Below are 21,122 nucleotides of genomic sequence, written 5' to 3'. Positions count from 1 at the left end.
CAAAGGGGCCTTTCACTGCCCTGACCCAGGCATGCTGCCACTCAAGGCCTTCCATACTGGGCACCTAGTGGTGTCCCCTTTAAGAGAGAAGCTTGGTGCCCACCTATGGGGGCTATCTTGCCATCATTGTTTACTCAAAATGCAATGCCCAATTTCTTTCTTTTTTTGTGTGTTAAATCATTTTTATTAATTTTCCAATAAAAAACATCCAATTAACATATCAAATCATAATCCAATTAAAATAAAAAACTAAAATAAAAAAGACCAAATTATCATCCAAATTATAATTATTAATTTTTTGGGACTTCCCATAGTCTGGACCTTGAAGCATATCTCCAAATCTCAGTCCTGCCTCTCCTCACAATGCCCAGTTTCTAGATAGTCTATACGGGGTTTCCCAAACTTGGGTCTCCAGCTGTTTTGAGACTATAATTCCCATCATCCCTGGCCACTGGTCCTGCTAGCTAGGGATGATGGGAGTTGTAGTCCAAAAAGAAAAACAGTTGGAGACCCAAGTTTAGGAAACCCTGGTCTATAAAACCCAGCCTGTGAAAGCTACAGAGCTCACAAAGCTATAGCAGCTTTACACCAACACACATTTGTTGGGGCTGATAAGGGTTGGTTGCCCCCAACAACTGAAGGGAGCCGCAGTAGATGGGAACTGGGAGTAGCTTCCATTCAAAAGTGGCACTGCCCCCCTTTCATTGCTAAAATGCTGTCAGGGGTTGTCAGGGAGGGTGATGAGTGGCGTTGTTTGTGTCACTGGGCAGCACTCAAGGTTGGGTTCTGCTGGGTCTCTGGCAGCCATCCGAGAAACTCAGCTGCCGTAGCCTGAGGTGCACTCCATTTCCTGGTTCTTTAGCCTGAAAGTTTCTCCCTCACCAGTCAGAACTTTGCTGCCTCCCTTCAACACGGTTCTGATTTGTGAGTTAGAAACTGCCCTCTCCCCTCTGCAGCTGTATCGCTTGTGTGAAAATTCACAGGATCATGAAGCAGCGACTCGCAGCAAGTCACCTTCAATCCCTGTGTTGGAGGAAGGTGACTGAGGAAAGTTTCACCAAAACATTGAGTTGTGTAAGCGCAAGCTCCCCAAGAGGAGGCTCTCACTCCCACAAGTGTAGGGGAGGACCCTCCAATTGCAATTATTCAATAAACCAGACTGGAAATAGATTAAATCTGAAATTCCATGCCAACCCTGGGCACGCTCAGGGCTGTTTTGAGAAAATGGCTATAAGAGCACAGTGAGAATGGAGAAAATTAACAAATTAAAGTCCAGTTGTTGCATCATTCATGGCTCTGGGTGTTAACTAGGCTAGCTCTGTTGTGTTAAGTGGGATAAGACAGTTTGATCACTCTTGAGGCAGACAAACATCAGGATCATCTGCCCTCTAAGGAAAGCGCCCTGCATCTCTGTGTGAGTTAACAATCTGGGCTTGCTGGTTTGCTTCCAAACAATGGCCACCATGCAGGACACGGACTCACAGTGGAGCACAGCGACATATGGCAAAATCACTCATCAAGGTAAATCTTATTTTGCATACTTACATTGGAATGTGCCATCCCACTTTAATTCAAGTGGAAGAGGGGAAGTGTGACCTATCAGCAGTTTCTGGCAAAAGCGGGTGACAAATGTGTGCTTTGGGAACGAGGTGTGGAGAAGAAAGCCCTGGCCTTTGCTTCTAAGGAGGCACCTTTCAAAGGCCTCAACTCCCAACAGCTGATGCACATGGTCTGAATCAGCTTCTCCCATGGCTGACCATGAGCACAGATGTCAGAGATGGGATTGGGAAAGGAATGCTGGGAAAAGAAGTGCTGCTCATGGGCTGGCGGGGGGGGAGCTGTGGTTCTCATGATGTTGCTGGACTCCATCTCTCACTATTCTTGGCTATTAGCTACACTGGCTGGGGCTGATGGAAACTAGTGTCCCAACAACATGATTAGTACCCACAGCTTCCCCATAGCAGATGTTTCTCAAGATCAGCAATTAGCACCCTGATGGCCCCAAAGGACACCTCATGCTCTAGCTCCTCACTGCCACTGATACTTTCTCATCAGCCCACTGCTGACTTGGGTCATTCCATTAGCAGCTGTTTCCCCTTCACCCCTTGCTCTCTTACTCACCTGCCCGAAAGCTGTTCTCCTAAGAACCTAAGGGACCGAGCAAGGGATTGAGTAACGGGAGCTCACCCCGTTGCAGGGATTCAAACTGCCAACCTTCTGATCGGCAAGCCCTAGGCTGTGTGGTTTAACCCGCAGCGCCACCCGCGTCCCTACATCACACATAAGGTGGGGTTATTGTGGCTCAGGCAGGCCAAGGTGTGATATTCCTGAGGATTTAGCAAGTTTTACATAGTTCCAGACACAGTTTGCACAAAACATTAGCATTTGATAAGACAACCAGGAAGTCAGTCAGACATCCCTCAGTGCAGAGCATCTGGGCAAACAATGACCATTAATGCAAAGGAGGTCCATAGATCTAGGAAAGGAATCCCTTCAGGAACTTCCCCTAGTTGCTATCTGTTCTCAGGCAGATGGGATTAAGGAGGCAGAAGAAATATTTAGTCTTTAGGAGAGCCAAGATGGCTTGTGGGTTGCTCTCTTGTACTATTTTAGACATGTGGTTTATATATTTATGTATGTGTGTTTACCTTGTGAAATTATCAACATTTATTCTATATTTAAGACTATATTTATTCTATATTTAAGAATTCCTATATCATGGGCAAGCAAGAGAGTGCTGGTAACAGAGTAGAGGTGGAGACATTATTGTGCATGGAGGGGGTAGTTCTTCCAAATCTAGAGCTTGCACAGCACTCAGGGTCTGCCTGGGTATCCGATTCAGCCCAGCCGGAAAACATAATGTTTAGAATACCAAGATCAGAAGCAACTGAGATGGCCATTTTAGTACGCCTTGTGAGTGGAGCCGCTGATACCAAAATGGCCGTGCAGCTCATCCCCGATCAAAGCTTTGCGGGGCAGGGGCGGGGGAGAGAAAGAGAAAACGCCCCACGAAGCTCTTATCTATAGAACATGCCCAATTCGCTCTGGAAGAATTCGCTTGCCCACCATCTCTCTGAAGCTTCAATCGGCTCCAATTAACTTTGAGAAGGGATTTCACACCCCTTGTGTGCTCAGCAAATTGGTGTTTGGATCCTTATGAGCTCTGGCAGGAAGGAAAGAGCACTGAACCAGCGAAAATTGGGTACATTTGGGTGTCGGTCTTGCGGACCCCTCCGACTCACAGCGAGGCAGCTTCCTAATTGGTGCAGATGAAGAAAGGTCCCCATGTTCTGCACAAAGAGATATTGTTGCATGTGCCTATGCTGCACGTTGCGCCTCCCACAGCTACTGGTGTTTCACTGGGGTTGCTAATACAATGATGGATCCTGAATGCATCCTCAGGTTGACGGATATTGCTTTTGATGTGCTCCCTTGTGTCCCCTTGGTGGTGCAAATGTGCAAAAGGGCAATGAACTTTACATGACTCCTGAAAAACTAAAAAAAAAAAATTAAAATAGGTCGTCGCGGGTTCAAAAGTTCAGCGCACATCAGGAGAGATCAACATCCCCCCTCCCATTCCTAAACGTGACGGGTGGGGGAGGGGAGGAAGCTTTTCGCACCAAATAAGGATAATTGGGAAATTCTCGCCTTTCCTGTTTTCTTGGCTAATTGTGATTGGAGGAGCATTCTGGTAGAAGCCCAATACCATTGGACAATGAAAGCCCAGCATTTTATCAGTACAGTCTGTAGACCCGCTACTGTCCGTAGACCCGCAAAAAAAGGGGGCCGCCATGTTTGTTGCTAGCATAAAGAGGGAACGATCTCACACAACTGCAGAAAATGCTGCAAAAAAAATGAGCAAAATTTCAGGTCAGAGATGCTCTCCAGGACTTGTGCCACTCTTAATCTGCACTTCTGCCAGACACCGCAAAGTCAACCTATGAATGACAGGCCCCGTGGCCATGTGGAGCACGGAATCCCTGAAGACGTGGAACTATATTGTTCCTTTGTCCTATTGCTTGACTTAAGGGGAGAAAACAAAACAGAACTCCCTTTTTAAAAGAAAAAGAAAAAAAGAAAATCTCATTTCCCACAGCAGTCCTTTGCCAAACTCATTTTCAACAGCTTGGAGAGAACAATGTGAGAATTTAAGAAGAGACCTGCTGCAGGATCAGGCCAAAGGCCCATCTAATTCCACAACCTGTGCTCACAGTGGCCAACCAGATGCCCCCAGGACAAGTCCACAAGCCACACCTGAGCCTGCTCCCTAATTCTAATTCTCAGAAACTTGTATTCAGAGACATATTGCCTCCAACAGTGAAGGAAGAACATAGACATTGTGGCTGGTAGCCACGGATAGCCTTACCCTCCTTGCATTTGCCTAATCCTCCTTTAAAGTTATCCAGGTTGATGGGCATCTGATGAGAGCAGATCCAAAAGTTTATGCACTGCATAAATACATTTCTTTCTTCTCTTTGTTCTCAATCTTCCAACATTCAGTGTCATTGAGTGTCCTCAAGTTCTGGTATTATGAGTGGGAGAGTGAAGATTTTCGCTATCCATTTTCTCCACACTAATTTTATAAGCCTCTATCATGCCCCTATTGACTTGCCTCTTCCCTAAACCATTATTATATACAATAATGTTGTATATTGGAACCTTTCTTCACGGTGGTGTTGCTCCAACCCCTTGGTCATTTTGCTTACCCAAATCTCAACTTTCCCTCCAGCTCTAATATGTCCCTTCTTCAGTGAGGCAAACACTGAACGCTCTGTTTGCCGAAAAGGCCCAACTTCTGCAATGTAATCCTAGGGGGAGGTTCTGAAACCTCATCTGAATTCAGCTTACAATCTGCAGTTCCAAATTCTCCACCCTCTTTTCTAATGTGGAGCTCATGTAACAGTGTTAATCATGGTGCACATATTCGCTGGTAATGTAAAAGGTGCAAATGGACAGATCTGTGGCAAACAAAAAGCACTCTGATTTGGAAAATAACTTTGGAAGTTCTGCTCGTCTAATCGAAGTTCAAAAGCAGTAGTGGGTATCAGATAGGGCTGCCACCCCTTCTGTATAATACAAGGTTGTCCTGTATTTCAATGTAAAGTGCTACATCTTGTATTGATACAATTTTGTCCTGTATTTCAGGCAGTGCTGGATTTACATATAAGCTAAACAAGCTATAGCTTAGGGCCCCACTTTCTTGGGGCCCCCTAAAAAAATTAAAGGGGAAAAAACAGGATGTACATTTCCAAAATTTTAAGTTAGAGCTTTATAATTATTTCACTATTAATATACTTCTTCTTAATTGTATTTCACTATTAATATACTTCTTCTTAATTGTATTTCAGTTCAACAATTACTTTGATAAAATACATATTTTGTTATGTGCAAATGGCTTTAGATACCTATTAGCTCCATAAATTACCATATAGCATACATTCAACACAAAAAAACAGTGACAATACAGTGGTACCTCGTGTTAAGTACTTAATTTGTTCCAGAGGTCCATTCTTAACCTGAAACTGTTCTTAACCTGAAGCACCACTTTAGCTAATAGGGCCTCCTGTTGCTGCCAAACCGCTGGAGCACGATTTCAGTTCTCAACCTGAAGCAAAGTTCTTAACTCAAGGTACTATTTGTGGGTTAGCGGAGTCTGTAACCTGAAGCGTCTGTAACCTGAAGTGTATGCAACCCGAGGTACCACTGTATGTTGTTGACAAAGGACAGCTGGACATATAAAGGGCCCCATCACCTTCAGTAGCTTAGGGCCTCATCAAACCTAAATCAGGTCCTCTCCCCCCCCCCTCTCTCTCTGCCAAGTTAGGGATCCTCTCCAATGCATGTATTTGAAAGGGTGTGTGAAAGGTCATGTATTTAAGTTCTGTGTAGCCAAGGACAGACAGATTAACAAATTTGTGGGTGGGTGGGGCAAATTCCAGAGGGGCCATCCTGTTAGGCTGCAATAGATTGCAATGGATTGCTTTGAAGGCACTTCAGCACCAGATGGGGAGGGGGAAAGCCCCTCAACCACCCCACCCTGTCCTGTATTTTGCCAGAACAAAGGTAGCAACCTTAGTATCAGAGGAATAAGAAACATAAGGGAAATCCTTTCATTCCAAGATGAGGCTTGGATGAGACCTATCCCATGGTTGGAGAATCTCAGCCCACCCCCCATCCCGCCCCAGTTGCTCCTCGTACCTCCTTGAGTGCTTTTGCCTGGCTGGGATGTGGCCTTGAACCCAAATAATGCTCCTTCCTTCCCTGAATGGAAGATAGGGAAAGGGGTGTGCTAGAGTGTGTGGAAATTAGTCTAATATACAAAGGTAAAAATTGCTCTTACTTCCCTGCAGAAAGAATCTTATTTATTTCACAAGATTTAGATACATCTTGATTATATCAATCAATCTTTATTACGGTCCAGAGATCCAACAAATTGTTACAAAGCAATGCACAATTCAGACAGCCTACCTCCAGGTTAAACAAGCATTTTGTTCAGACTTAAAGTTAGGGATTATTGGTTCTTGCGACCACCGATAAAAACTTCACCACTGCTAATGTTCTAGCATTTGTTCGGTCTTCCAATAGGAACCTGACATAGTGAGGCTCTGATTTTCCAGGGAAAGTTCCCAGCAAGGGTAATATCAGTTCAAATCATCAAAGCGGTTTGCAAAAAAAAAAATTTAAAATAAAATAAAATCTGGTACCAGCAGGAGGACTCTTTGTCACACAAGTCTTTGTCACACAAGTGCATCAGTGTTAATAATTGCTTTTAAAGTGTGGTAACTTGACCTGCGACCTGCTGGTGAAGGGCAAGTATTATTATTATTATTATTATTATTATTATTATTATTAATGTGGCAGGGGAAAACAGGAATGAATTGAACATGCACCACACAACATTCAGATTTTATTCTAAGGAATTCCTTAAAAGTTCTACCTTGAAAATAAGCCCAGATCATTTTATACTCTGAGATGCAAAGGCAGAACCAAAAGTATTCTCTTTCCTATCTCCTGCCTCTCTTTGTTCCTTCTTCTCTCCCCTACACTCTGCTCCCTCTCCTTATCATCTCTTTCCCCAAGTTGAGGGCCAACCTACCCCCCCCCAGCCCCCACACCCAGGTGGCAGAAACCTTCATTGAGCTACTCCATTAAGAAATGTTTGACATGTGCGTATCAGCTGCCTTGTGCAATTTGCCTTGATTTATTCTCCCTGGAATGGAGGGGGAGGATGGGTAGAGGAGCAGAGGTGAAGGTGTGGGGAGTGGGGAGAGGAGAGGAGGAACTGAGAAGTGTAGGGAATCGGCCACACAAACAGCACCATTGACGCCTCTCAGCCACTTCAGCCTAGTTGGCTGGAAACACGAGCAGACATTGCTTTCAATGCCCTGCCTCCCCCTGCTCCACACACCATTCCTTTTAGCTACTTACTGATTTCATGTTAATTTTCACCAGGTGTAAAACAAACAAACAAAACTCAAAACACTCTGATGTCCATGAAAATGGTGTGTTGGTTTGGGGGTGCTTTGGGACCATTTATCACAAACTCCTATTTATGTTCATTTGAAGGTGATGCCTGGAAATAATTGGGAGGTGGGCTCAGCTGAACCCCACTCATGCATTGGAAAAATTCACGATGGAGGAATGGCCTTCTCCCATGTAAGTGGGTCTAGGAACTCAGCTGAGATAAGGCTGTTTTAGCAGCTTTGTCGCTGGTGTTGCTTGAGAATTATAAGAAGCCCCCCAAATCTGTACAGTTCTGAAGCCAGTGGTTAAAAGCACTGCAGTTTTTAAAGGTTCCATCTTCAATCCTGTATCAAAAGGGTGTCCAGCTGTATCCAAACTGTTCCTGGATCTCCTAGATCTCTGAAACCATCAGGGGGGAAATTGGTTAGAAACAGGCAAACCACTTTCCAAAATATATAGTAGAAATTAGGGTTGCCATATTCAGAAGAGCAAAAAAGAGGACACATTTGCCGACTTCTAACTATGGATCATTGTGACAACTCTACCCATGAAAAAGAGGACGTGTCCTGGAAAAAGAGGACATATGGCAACCCTTCTAGAAAAAGTTTATTTCATAGAATCATAGAATCATAGAGATGGAAGAGACCACAAGGGCCATCGAGTCCAACCCCCTGCCAAGCAGGAAACACCATCAGAGCACTCCTGACATATGGTTGTCAAGCCTCTGCTTAAAGACCTCCAAAGAAGGAGACTCCACCACACTCCTTGGCAGCAAATTCCACTGTCAAACAGCTCTTACTGTCAGGAAGTTCTTCCTAATGTTTAGGTGGAATCTTCTTTCTTGTTAGGATACCTACATGCAGTCTTTCAATTAAAGAAGAAACCTTTGCTGCCTTCTGGAATATCTTCAGGAGAAAAAAAAGCCAACAAAACAACAACACCACAAACTGGCTTATAAGTATAAAACCAAATTTACTAGAATCATAGCTAGACTAGAGATAGACTTATAACCATTCAAACAACAAACATACTAAGGTGCCATGTGCAAGACAAAGCCTGGAGATACTGTAAACATGGAGGGGGGAAATGTACAACTCTATCTTAACAAGTTACATGTGCAGTAAACGTTATACAGGCTGGATAAATGAACCGTTCAACAAGTAGCGTAAGTCCAGTCACAGAACAGCAACCCCGTGCCGCCACAACGGCAAGGGTAGCACACTGGAGAATATGAAAAAGTTTTTCAAAGCTGTTTTTCAAAGATTGAACTGGATGAGATGTTCTTCAATGGGTCTTGAGTTGGAAACACAAAGCCGTGTGCATGGATCAGTCACAGGAAGGCAAATCAAAGCCACCACCCTAGTGAGTCCCTAAGATGGTTGGATGTCCCTAAGATGGTTGGATGCCTCTATGTACGCTTCCTTCCGGCAACTCCTGCAGCCAGGCTGGTGCCAAGTTTATTGCTCTGCTTTCCTTTGGTCCACATAAGCAAGGCTGAGAGGGGGGTCTTGTCATCTAGGCAGCCCAGGACCTCCATAAACATGCCCCAGGGAGGTCACTGCAGTGCTACTAGCACAGAGGTTTGGCTTCACCCCCAGGGGTGCACTCCATTGTCTCTCGAGACACATGGATGCCAACAACTCTGAGTAAAGCTTAGTTGGATACCACCTACCGTCAAGAATGCCAAGTGGTTTTCTGCTCAGTCCAGAAGAAGGTGTCCATATAAGAACCCAGGAAGCTGACTTATACCAAGTCCATCTAGCTTTGTGTTGTCTACGCTGGGATTTCAGGCAGGAGTCCCTTCCAACCCTGCTAGGAGATGCTGAGGATTGAACCTGGGACCTTCTGCTTGCACGGCAGATGCTCTACCACTGAGCTATGTGGGGAGGAAGGATTGTGGGGAGCCTCCAGCAGTTATTCCCATCATGCTCAAGATAAGCTCCAACACCACCACCAATGCAGATCAAATCTCTGCAGCCCTCTCCTGCTTACCCAATTCATTCTGCAGGCTCAGCAAATGGCGTGCACCTCCGCCATCAATTCAGCCATTGCCTCTGCATGGCACTCGGTGCACTAGCTGTGCTGATGGGCTGCCCCACTGCTGCCCCCCTCCCCTCTGCATTTGTTCTCAGTGCCTATTATCTCACGCGTTTGGGTAGCCTGATTCCAGCCTTGCCTTGCTGACCTTGACAATCCAGTGTTGCCTGCTGCTTTTGTCAATACAAGGCCAATTAATTCTCTGCCTGTTCCCCACTGCGGAGTCTTTTGTACCCGTTTCTGATGGGGCTCTGACAGCCCCAGCATCTGCTGATAGCTTGCTATCTCCTTTTTTAAAAAAAATCTTTGGCCTCATCTCCACCCAGGGGAAGGCACTGACTTCTAACAACTACAAGGCAAGGGCTGAAGGTGACCTTGTAAAAGGGGTTCGTTTCATTTTGTGTCAAAGGGATCCCACCTAGCAAGCAGGGTCACAGGTGGGGCTCCGAACATGAATGCACCTCTGAACGTGAGCGCCACTCTTCCAGAAGCTACACCTTTGTGGGAGGAGGTGACAATTATGGCTGGATGTAGCTCTGAATCGCCAGTTAGGCAAGGCTCAGTAAGGGCTTTCTCTGTATTAGGGATGGGGAGGGAATTCAACTCAAGTCTCACTAAAGGCAAACCAACTGAATTCATCCTTTCCAAAACAATATGAAAACCGAAAAAGAGCCATCCTTTGAAATTCGCACTTCTCTGAATTTTGCAATACAGTGGTACCTCGGGTTAAGAACTTAATTCGTTCTGGAGGCCCGTTCTTAACCCGAAACTGTTCTTAACCTGAGGTACCACTTTAGCTAATGGGGCCTCCCACCGCCGCCGCTGCACCGCTGCATGATTTCTGTTCTCATCCTGAAGCAAAGTTCTTAACCCAAGGTACTATTTCTGGGTTAGCGGAGTCTGTAACCTGAAGCGTATGTAACCCGAGATACCACTGTATAGACAAAGAAGGGACTCTGCCCAAGCAAGCAATTTTTATAGGGAACATATAAAAGATCCAATGTTGTCCTTACAGGGCACACATATACACACACACTTCCCAAGAACATAGAAAGCTGTCTTATACTGAGTCAGGTCATTGGTCCATATAGGCCAGTACTGAGGTACTATTTCTGGGTTAGTGAAGTCTGTAACCTGAAGCATCTGTAACCCGAGGTATCACTGTATAGCTCTTCAGTCAAGTTAACTGTACTGTGTGTGTGTGTGTGTGTGTGTGTGTGTGTGTGTGTGTGTACAGAAATGCATATGGTTAATGGTCTGGAAGGATCAATTGGTAACTGGTCAATGGGAATTAATTGTTCAGAGAGGATTCCAAATAATGTAGAAAAGTTCTTGACCAGAAATAGGGCATCTTCCAGACCTCCAGATGTTTTGGGACCCTCCAGATGTTTTGGGACCCTTCAGCCTTGCCCCAGCAATCATGGTCATTGGGCACGAGGGGAATGGTTGTTCAGTAACATCTGGAGGTCTACAGGATCCCTGTTCCTGGTATAAAATCAGCATTCTCTATGGCCCTTCTCAGAAAGCTGTCCCCCTCTGTCCAAATGCCCAAAGCAACCTTCATCAACAGCAGATTCCAACACACACTCCCTCCCACCCTTCCCCTCTTCCCTTTTTATTAAGAGGAACAACAGTTCGAATAGTAATAACAAGAGCAATCTAGGCTTGGTCAGCTCTTGAGAAGGTAGTTTGATGGCTGGAGCCCAGAGTCCACCACATAGATCATGTTCTTACCCAGGCTGCAATGACTTGGTTTAGCTTGGGGAATTCTCACTCCCAACTGTTATTTGTTGGTAGGTAGGGAGATTTGCACATGTGGCTCCACTGAGCCAAACCAGAGGGAGCCTCAGTGAGTTTGTCCACTGAGTTTGTTCCAACCCCATCCTGATCCAGGAAGTGCTATCTGCATTGAGATATCACTTGCAGCCAGAAACAATGTTCCCCTTTGGGGAACAAGGGCTTCTGAGCCCAGAAATGCAAAACTTGGTAGCAACTCTAAATCTCAGAAAGAACATAAGAAGAGTCCTTCTCCACCTAGTCCAGTATCCTACTCTCATAGTGGCCAACCCAATGTTTCTGGGAAGCCCACAACAGCAATACTCCCCACCTGCAATTCCAGGCAACTCGCTTACTGGCCCTGGCAGCGGAATCAGAATGTAGCCATCATTGCTAGGAATCATCAATAGTCTTATCCTCCATGAAGTGAAAGTGCACTGATAGACATCGACTTTGCTCGCAGAAGCCTTGATCTGGACTCTCAGCATCTTCAAGCAGGGTTGTGAGAATCTCCTGCTTGAAATCCCAAACTTCAGTGTGGACAACGCTGAGCTAGATGAACCAACGGCACGGTATCAGTCAGCTTGCTTTGTCCCTCTGAATTGTTCCAATCTTCTTTTAAAGCCACATGAGTTGGTGGCGATGATTACATTTTGCAGGAGTGAATTCCCTCTATTTAACTATGTCCTGTGTGAGGGGGTACCATATCAGGGGATGGGCAATGTGGCAAAAGGTAAGGAGGGGATGGAGGAGGAGCTGGAGGCAAACAGATCACAGGAGAAAGCAGGAGCCCTCGATCACGCTGCACATCCCCCAGGCGGACGGAAGAGGCACGGAAGGGGTTAAGCCACATTGCCAGCTCCCGTTCTCAAACCTCCTTTGTCAACCCTGCTGTTTAGCTACAGGGGAGCGCTGGGTCTGCAGCTCCTCGGAATAAAATGAGGGGTAATTTCCTCCTGTTACCTACTGGTGACCCATTTAATGAGCACATAAAAGGGGCTCAGCATGGCCTGCTCAGCCGGCAGTGGGGGGAAAGGACAGCTGCAAGGAAGATTTGGGGAAATTTTCTTTTCCATGGGGATAAACCTTGCAAGACTTGCTCTTTGATGCCTAGGCACTCACCTTCCCTAGCACTAGTGCACACACCTCCTAGCATGTTTAAAGGTGCACCCAGACTCACTCACTCCCCATCCCTCTACGTTTTGCAGGTGAAAACATCTGCCCAACTTTCCTTCCTCTTGGTTTCTCATTTGTCCAGTGTTGCTACCTTTCTGCATTGATTGGTGATCTTTTTTCTTTTCTTTTTTAAGTCATCAGGAAAATCAGTCAGCGTTTGAGTGTGCCCTTCTTATACGCACAGTTTTTGCACCACAATTTGCCTGAAATACACCCAGGGCATTTCCTTGAAGGGCATGTGTGCCATGGCAAGCCACACCTCAAAGCAGTGGGTGGGGGAATCAAAGGGGGGGGGAGAAACGTGATGAAATAATAGTTTGCAGCTATCTGCTTTGATGGTGTTGCAAAGTGCTTGATGCAGTATTCAGCGGGGCTGTTCAGGGACCCAGATTAGCCCCAGCCAGACCCAACCCAGGGGACACATGAGCCGGATTCAGCCTGAAATTAATTTGGGATGGGTGGGAGAAATGATTCATTAGGGTTTTTTCAACCAGTGGTTAACAACTATTGGACTTTTAGAAGACATCTGAAGGCAGCCCTGTTTAGGGAAGCTTTTAATACTGGATGAATCATTGTATTTTAATATTCTGTTGGAAGCCACCCAGAGTGGCTGGGGAAACCCAGCCAGATGAGTGGGGTATAAATAATAAATTATTATATTATTATTAAATTCATATACTGCCCTATTATTAAATTCATATACTGCCTTTCCACAGCTGCCAAAATCTCCTCTTCCTCCACCCCCTTCCCAAGCAATCAGAGAATATGCCATCCCTGCTCCTCCCTCTTCATACATCTTCTGGTTCTGGGATACCAGGCTAGAAGGGAGCAGGTCACAGCAGGAGGGGGAAACACCCTGGCTTCTTCACTAGTCTGACTCATTTCTGCCTTTTGGTCTCCCTCACTTGCTTCAGTTTCTGACTCTGATTCTAGACTTCCCTCTGCCACAGATTCTCCCTGCTCACAAACCCTGCTACCTCTTCTTCAGCTTCCACTACCCTCTCCTCCCAGGCTTCTCCCTTGGACCATTCATTGTTATCCCACCACCAATCCCCAGGCTCTGAGCTTCCTTCTGTTGGGGGTTCCCCAGCTGGTGCCTCCCACCATTCTTCTGTGCACACCTGGTCCATGACAGCTCACTCCCCAAGGTCCTGAACCTGTAGGGTGCCTGGTTCATCCTTTGAGGGCTCCATGTCTGGTACCAGTTGAGGGGAAAGCAAAACATCTAGATGCACAAGTGGAGGAACTCATTGCAGTGTGGGTGAGCTTACTCCAGGGCTGAGGGGCCTCTTAGCAATGCACCTTCTAATGGTCCCCTGCCCATAATGCAATCTATGGGGAGGGGATCCACCATTCCATGCCCCAAAGTGACACTACTTCAGGGGCATTGTGGGAAATTAAAATATCAGCTCGCAGACTTGGTGTTGTTCATTGGACTGGAGCACTGGTTAAAGAGGACTCAGGGCAGCATCTGTCCTGGAGTTCCTTACAACAAGCACCTGACTAACCGAGGTCTGTTAATTTCAGCAGGTCTACCCTGAGTATCCACAGCATCCAAACTTGCAGGTATTACTGGTTCTTTTAGCTGGGGGTGGACAGATTTATCTACTTTGGTTTCTTGTTTTCTCCACTCTTCAGCTCTTCATAATTGTGAGTCTGTTATGCAGTATCAAAAAGAAAAATGTGCATGAACATTCTGTATCATGATGGTGCACAATTCTCCTAACCATGTAGGGTTGCCATATGTCCTCTTTTTCCAGGACATGTCCTCTTTTCTATGGGTATGTAAAATGAGACTTGTCATAGCGATCCACAGTCAAAAGTAGAAGTTGGCAAATGTGCCCTCTTTTTTTGTTCTTCAAAATATGGCAACCCTACACACATTTTACATGCAGTTTTGCTGAGCGCATGCCTTTGTGCAAGCAATTTCCCCCAATTTAATGCATTTCTGCTTGCTCTTTTCACTAATATTTTTCCCCATTCTTATGCACACTTTCTCTGAATATACAAAAAGTTTGGAACGCTACACTGTACTATTTGGAAAAGTGCAGAATTGGGAGGATAACTGTGTTTTGGTTCATACATTGATTTGGGAGGTGTGAATTAAGTAAATCTATATTAAAATGTGAACCACTCATTGAATCCCTAAGCCACCCTGCTCATATTTACTTTCCGTTCTCTGAGATGCCCAGAGCTAAGCAACAGCCTGCAGGTGGCAGCAGATGCCCACTTCTGGCCACCCTGGGGCTCCCAAAGGATGACTGGGAATGCGAAGGGACAGGTGGAGATGGGAACAGAAAGAGTGAGTGGCTGGGCCAGGCTGAGCTGGGCCTAGTGAGTGCAGCAACCTCCTGTCATCAGCAAATGGCTATTCCTGATATACCTGCTCAGGCAGAGCTGTGTCCTGACTTTTCTCTTGAGACTCAGAACACAAACTCTCGCCACAATCTGATTGTTTAAAAACTTTTGTTTCGGAATTCAGTGCAGCATGCAAATATGGTTGCAACATCACAGAGCAGAGCTGTAAGGTACATGTCTCGGTTTTTGCTAAGGCACTGATCCAACTACAAAGCTGTTTTTTTATTTTTAAGCCATTTATATTCTTCTTAATGGGACGCGGGTGGTGCTGTGGGTTAAACCACAGAGCCTAGGACTTGCCGATCAGAAGGTCAGTAGTTCGAATCCCCGTGATGGGGTGAGCTCCCATTGCTCAGTCCCTGCTCCTGCCAACCTAGCAGTTCAAAAGCATGAAGTGCAAGTAAATAAATAGGTACTGCTGTGGTGGGAAGGTATACAGCATTTCTGTGCACTGCTCTGGTTCACCAGAAGCGGCTTAGTCATGCTGGCCACATGACCCGGAAGCTGTACGCCAGCTCCCTCAGCCAATAAAGCGAGATGAGCGCCGCAACCCCAGAGTCGGCCACGACTAGACCTAACGGTCAGGGTCCCTTTACCTTTTACATAGCGTATATATCACACCTGGGATAATGCTTATGCTCTATCTTTCAACATTTAAAGTCTGGGCATAATATCTATTTCAGACTTCTTACACATATCGGTGAAGCCAAAATGACATCTGAGAAAGTGGTGGTCTGGGTTCCCCGGGGTTGGAATTAATATATGAAGGGAAAGGCTACCAATCACTTGGGGGGGGGGAGTATCTTGCTTCACCTTGCCCCTACCAAGCCTACATGACTGTGTTAGCTTATCAGCATGTACCAGTAGCCATCCATATTCCATTGGCCCTCTTCCTCATTGCAGACCTTTCCTCTCATTCCGAGAAATGTGCTATTTCTGTGTGAGCTGCTATAAAAAGAGCAATAATTCCTTGTAGGTGCCTGACTTTGTCCTTGGAAAATAGAGAGTTTTAGGGTCCATTATAATTGAAGTGGCCAGTTTTAAGTATTCTTTTGGGAGTGGCAGGAGATTGAATAATGTAGCATGCAGTTTGGCCCAGAACCAGCCCAGAACTGTAGAGCTCAGCCGAGCCAGAATGGAAGTTATGAACTGGAATAGGGTTGTCATACGTCTGGAATTTGCTGGATGTAGCCAGAATACTGCAGTCTGAAGCAGTGTCCGTGCAGAAATTGCTGAAATGTCTGGGAAAATCTGAATGTATGGCAACCCATACATGTGGGGAGTGTAGGTTTTGGTGAATTTCCTAAAAAAAAATAGCTCAATGGTTTTTTTGGGTTTTTTTTAGATTTTGCAAAAAAAGAAAGAGCTCAATAACTTTGGGGGAAAGGATGCAAGAGTGAAGATGGAGAACAACGTGGAGCAAAAGAGCATGAAAACTCAGCTCACCCTGGAGTACTCTGATTTCAATGGCCCAAGAAGCAGTCAGAATGAATCTGCACATAAGTGTTTGCACACACCATAGAAACAGGCCCAAGCCTTGCCTCTGCTCCAAACCCTGCTGTGTCCACAGGAAACACTGGTTTTTGTTTTGCCAAAGGTGGGAAGCAAACACAGACTGGGGCCAAAAAGAAGGATAAGAACATGGGAAGACCCCTGTTGGATCAGGCCCAAAGCCCATCTTGTCTGGCATTCCCCCGTAGCCTGTGGAGAAACAAGGCCCTTTTGAGGTGTCAATGCTCTGAGCCCCTCCATCATAGACTCAGGTTGCATATACGTATAAATAAACCTGATATCATGAGGACACCACAGTCTCCTCTGTGCCTCATTCTCAGAGGAAGCACAAACTCTGGGCATATGCCTGGAACCCCTGGTATCTCGCACCCAGCGCTGTCTTTAGCATATGTGCCACCGGGGTGCAAAGATCCACCCAGCACCCCCAAATTTAGTTTAGCCCCCATATTAACTTTTATTATTCTTATATCAGACACCACATTTACACCTTATCTCTTCTTTACAAAAGAAGGGAGGAAAAAGAAACTAACTTTTTTATTTGCTCATGCATTTACAGTATGCTTATACTTAAGTATACACCACCACCACATTTAACTTACAAGTATTGTTTAGGCACCTACTTAGGACAAACATCAGTCGTGTCAAAGGTGTCGTTGCCGCATAGCAGCTCAATGCAATACGTACCATAATGTTTTGAGTTATTTTGAGTTTGAGTTAATTTCGCATGCATGGCACCATTGTGAATGACAAGCACCTCCTCTGGCACGGTGCGTCTTTGGTAAACGAGCGCACAAAGTCGAAAGTCCTTCAGTGAAACAGTAGGTATACATTCTGGTAATCATTCTTAAGGAAATCAGCCCTGAGTGCTCACTGGAAGGACAGATCGTGAAGCTGAGGCTCCAATACTTTGGCCACCTCATGAGAAGAGAAGGCTCCCTGGAAAAGACCCTGGATTTGGGAAAGATTGAGGGCACAAGGAGAAGGGGACGACAGAGGACAAGATGGTTGGACAGTGTTCTCGAAGCTACAAACATGAGTCTGACCAAACTGCGGGAGGCAGTGGAAGACAGAAGTGCCTGGTGTGCTCTGGTCCATGGGGTCACGAAGAGTCGGACACGACTAAATAACTAAACAACTAAACAACAACAACAATAACAATACCTAGATATATATGTATTTAGTTTTTTCTAGCTTGATAAAAAAATATTTATTATTTCATAACAGGTAGATAGTTAAGAGTTTAGGCGGCTTCAGCAGCGGGCACCTGGCAGCCCCCAGAATTCAGAACCTGGGTGCCCCACACCCCTTGCACCCCTGGGTAAAGACGGCCCTGCTCGCACCGCTTGGATATTGCAGTGGGGCACAACACTCCTGGATCTTCCAACATTTAGTGGTACTGGATAAGTTTTAGAATTGAGAGAGGGAGAAAAACTTCTCTTTCTCTATACCATACACAATGTCATACACTTCTGCCATGCCCTCCTTTGTCTCTCTGTGCCTGCCTGCCTGCCTGCTCTCTTCAGCATCTCCCCCAAGCCCTGGGAGTTCCTGCATCTATTTTAGGCATGTCTCAGAAAATCTGCAGGGGCTCAGCCGCCTCCGAGCTCCTTTGTTAACTGCCCGCCGGCAGCCCGTTTACAGATAATGGATATCGCCTCTGGATATTTCAGCCCCATGGCAACAAGATCTTTAATGGCTATTAGCACTCAATGAAGAATCAGGGTGCTTTAGCCTTAGGGACCCACAGGAGCCAGCTTTCCTCAGCAGGCTGGGTTATCGGGCCCACGTAGACCCAGTCGAGGTTTATGCGAGCTTACATGTGCGCTCTCTGCCTCTCTCTGGCGCACACTCTCTCATGGGCAAATATTAATGACACTGAAAATCTGTGTAGTCCTTTTGAAGCATCTCACATTCATCATCACATTAATCCTTACAAGAAAACCACACAGGTTATGACAAGGGCATTGTTTTCCATTCATCTCAGGCGGCGCTGTTGCTGCTCCACTGCGGTTCATCCTCCACCATAAACAACATCGTTCATTTCATTGTGTGCTACGACGTTACCTAACTTATGTAATTGAGGTAATTAATTAGGCACATTGTGTGATTCCACTCCATTCATTTCTGTGCAAACGAAACACAGTGCAAATTGGGGGAGGGCAGGAGGACTCTGCTCCAGCATCCTCTTCTCATAGTGGCCAACCAGTCGCCTGTGGGGAACCAGCAGTCAGGATCTGAGCACATGAGCTATTCCCCCCCCCACTTGCGAATACTAGTGGTATTCAGAGGGTACACAGTCTGTGACAGCGGAGGCAGAACATAGGTGACATGACTAGTAGCCACCGATAGCTTTATCTGCCATGAAATGGCCTAATCCTCTTCTTGGCTTGGTCCCCATCTTCCAGAGGTAATATGCAAAGGTCAGAGGAGCCCAGCTGAACCAGGTCAAAGGTCCATCATTTGATTCTCATAGTGGCCAACCAGAAGTCCTAATGGGAAGCCTACAAGAAGGATATATGAAGACCCCTGCTAGATTGGAACAAAAGTCCGTCTAGTCCTGCATCTTTTAGCCAATCGGAAGCCCTCAAGTAGAACCCTTTAAAGCAAGGAGGACATGCAGGAGGCTTCGGAGTTCAGCTGTAGATGCCCTGCAGGTTCCCAGAGTGTTCTACTGCCAACTCTGTCCATACCCTTTGTTATCTTTATACTTGTCTATTACATGATAGCATTCTAGATAGCATCTTAAAAAGCAGAGACATCACCTTGCCAACAAAGGTCCATATAGTTAGAGCTATGGTTTTCCGAGTAGTGATGTATGGAAGTGAGAGTTGGACCATAATGAAGGCTGATCGCCAAAGAATTGATGCTTTTGAATTATGGTGCTGGAGGAGACTCTTGAGAGTCCCATGGACTGCAAAAGATCAAACCTCTCCATTCTGAAGGAAATCAGCCCTGAGTGCTCACTGGAAGGACAGGTCCTGAAGCTGAGGCTCCAATACTTTGGCCACCTCATGAGAAGAGAAGACTCCCTGGAAAAGACCCTGATGTTGGGAAAGATGGAGGGCATAAGGAGAAGGGGACGACAGAGGACGAGATGGTTGGACAGTGTTCTTGAAGCTACCAGCATGAGTTTGACCAAACTACAGGAGGCAGTGGAAGACAGGAGTGCCTGGCATGCTCTGGTCCATGGGGCCACAAAGAGTCAGACACGACTAAATGACTAAACAACAACAATTATACCTTAGCCCACCAATACCCCAAGCGAGGCAAGTAGCAGCATTATGGAGATGTCTTCTCCTCTCCCAGTGCCACCTGGGAAGGCCCTTTGAGCTCCTAGAACTGGTTTCTTGCTTAGCAGGCTGGCGGGCAGACTTGAGCAAAGGTGACAGGTCCACAGCAGAGCACTTGACAGGAGACAGTGCCCTGCCAGGCAGCCTGTCGGGATGCGCCTTGCCTTTCCCATCCCTTCTGCAGCTTGCAAAGGTCAACTGCTCTCCTCATTGCATCAAAAGTGATATGAGATTGGATGGGACGGGACGGGACGGGAGCAGTCCTGAGAGCTGGAGTTCACTGCTTTGCAACTGGCATGGCAGGAGCTGCCAGGCATGTCTCGGTATTGGCTTAGATTGGAGCCAGGCTCTGTATTGGCTTGGTTTAGAGCCCAGAAGCATGTTCCGTAATCGGCCTCATCTGCCCCATCCTAGTAGCTGCAGCTGCTCAGCATCTAGGAAAACCCGCTCTTGACGTTAATTGTATGTGACATAGTTGCTTTTTGTATTTATAGATGTCATCACAAGTAGAAGGGAGGAAGTGAACCTTTCATATATATATTTATTGATGAAGCTATAAACAATGGATTCCAGGAACTGCTGGTTTATATTCTAACAGCCAATGATCTTCTGAGCTCCGTGGTGAATGCTGAGGGCGGCACCTGGAACAGAAGCATGGGAAAATAAATACTACAGTGACACTATTAAAACATCACCATAGTAAATAAAAATGTGATGAATTTAATGAAGATTGGGAACCTTTTCTTTCTTAAGCACACTCCTTCACAGATGACCATGCATTTCAGTCATGGGTGTATATATTTCAATGCAGTAAATCAGCCTGCATGTATATCAATATATTGTATTTTAAAAGCAAGGAAAATGTTTATATGCAGGCATGACCCATTCTCACTGTGTCTGAACTAGTGACTGGTGGTGGTGAGGTGTGGTTGCTGAGTGTAGCATGGGCTTTAAACTAATCTGATTGCGCTTGTTCTTTCTGCCTCCTAGTCCAGCCTCTGTGGGCTATTTGGATCTGGTTAAATAAATATATGCAAATGAAGGGGGGAGCCAAAAAGCATGCGCTGCTGCTCTGATCCTAAGCCCGGCACCAGCTGGAGAAGCTGCTTTGTTCTGCTCAGCACCCCATGCTGAGTTCTGGATCCGAAAGCTCCTTACATAATTTAACGTAACAGGGATCTAAGCTGGTGCTTCTGTATAAGATTGTGTGCTGGCTGTGGTTCACCCACGTCAACTGGGGAGGGAGGTGCCAGCCTCCTGGCAGGTAGTGGGGAGGGGGGGTCATTGGGAGGGATCCCAGCATGTCTTCACGGTGATTCCAGGAATGTGAATTTCCACAGCTTAATTCACTTTAACATGCAAACGTCGGAAGATGTGTCAAACCATTGGTGCATCTATCTCAGAACTGGCTACGCCAAGGCTGGAGGACTTTTTCATGCTGCAGGTGTTGCTGAACTACAACTCCCAGCATTCCCAGCAAGCATGGGCAAAAGCCAGGGGTGATGGGAG

This window comes from Podarcis vaucheri, assembly GCF_965113315.1.
Source record: "Podarcis vaucheri genome assembly, chromosome: 7".
Taxonomy (NCBI): domain Eukaryota; kingdom Metazoa; phylum Chordata; class Lepidosauria; order Squamata; family Lacertidae; genus Podarcis; species Podarcis vaucheri.
The sequence above is the reverse complement of the archived record's forward strand: the minus strand, read 5'-3'. Positions refer to the sequence as shown.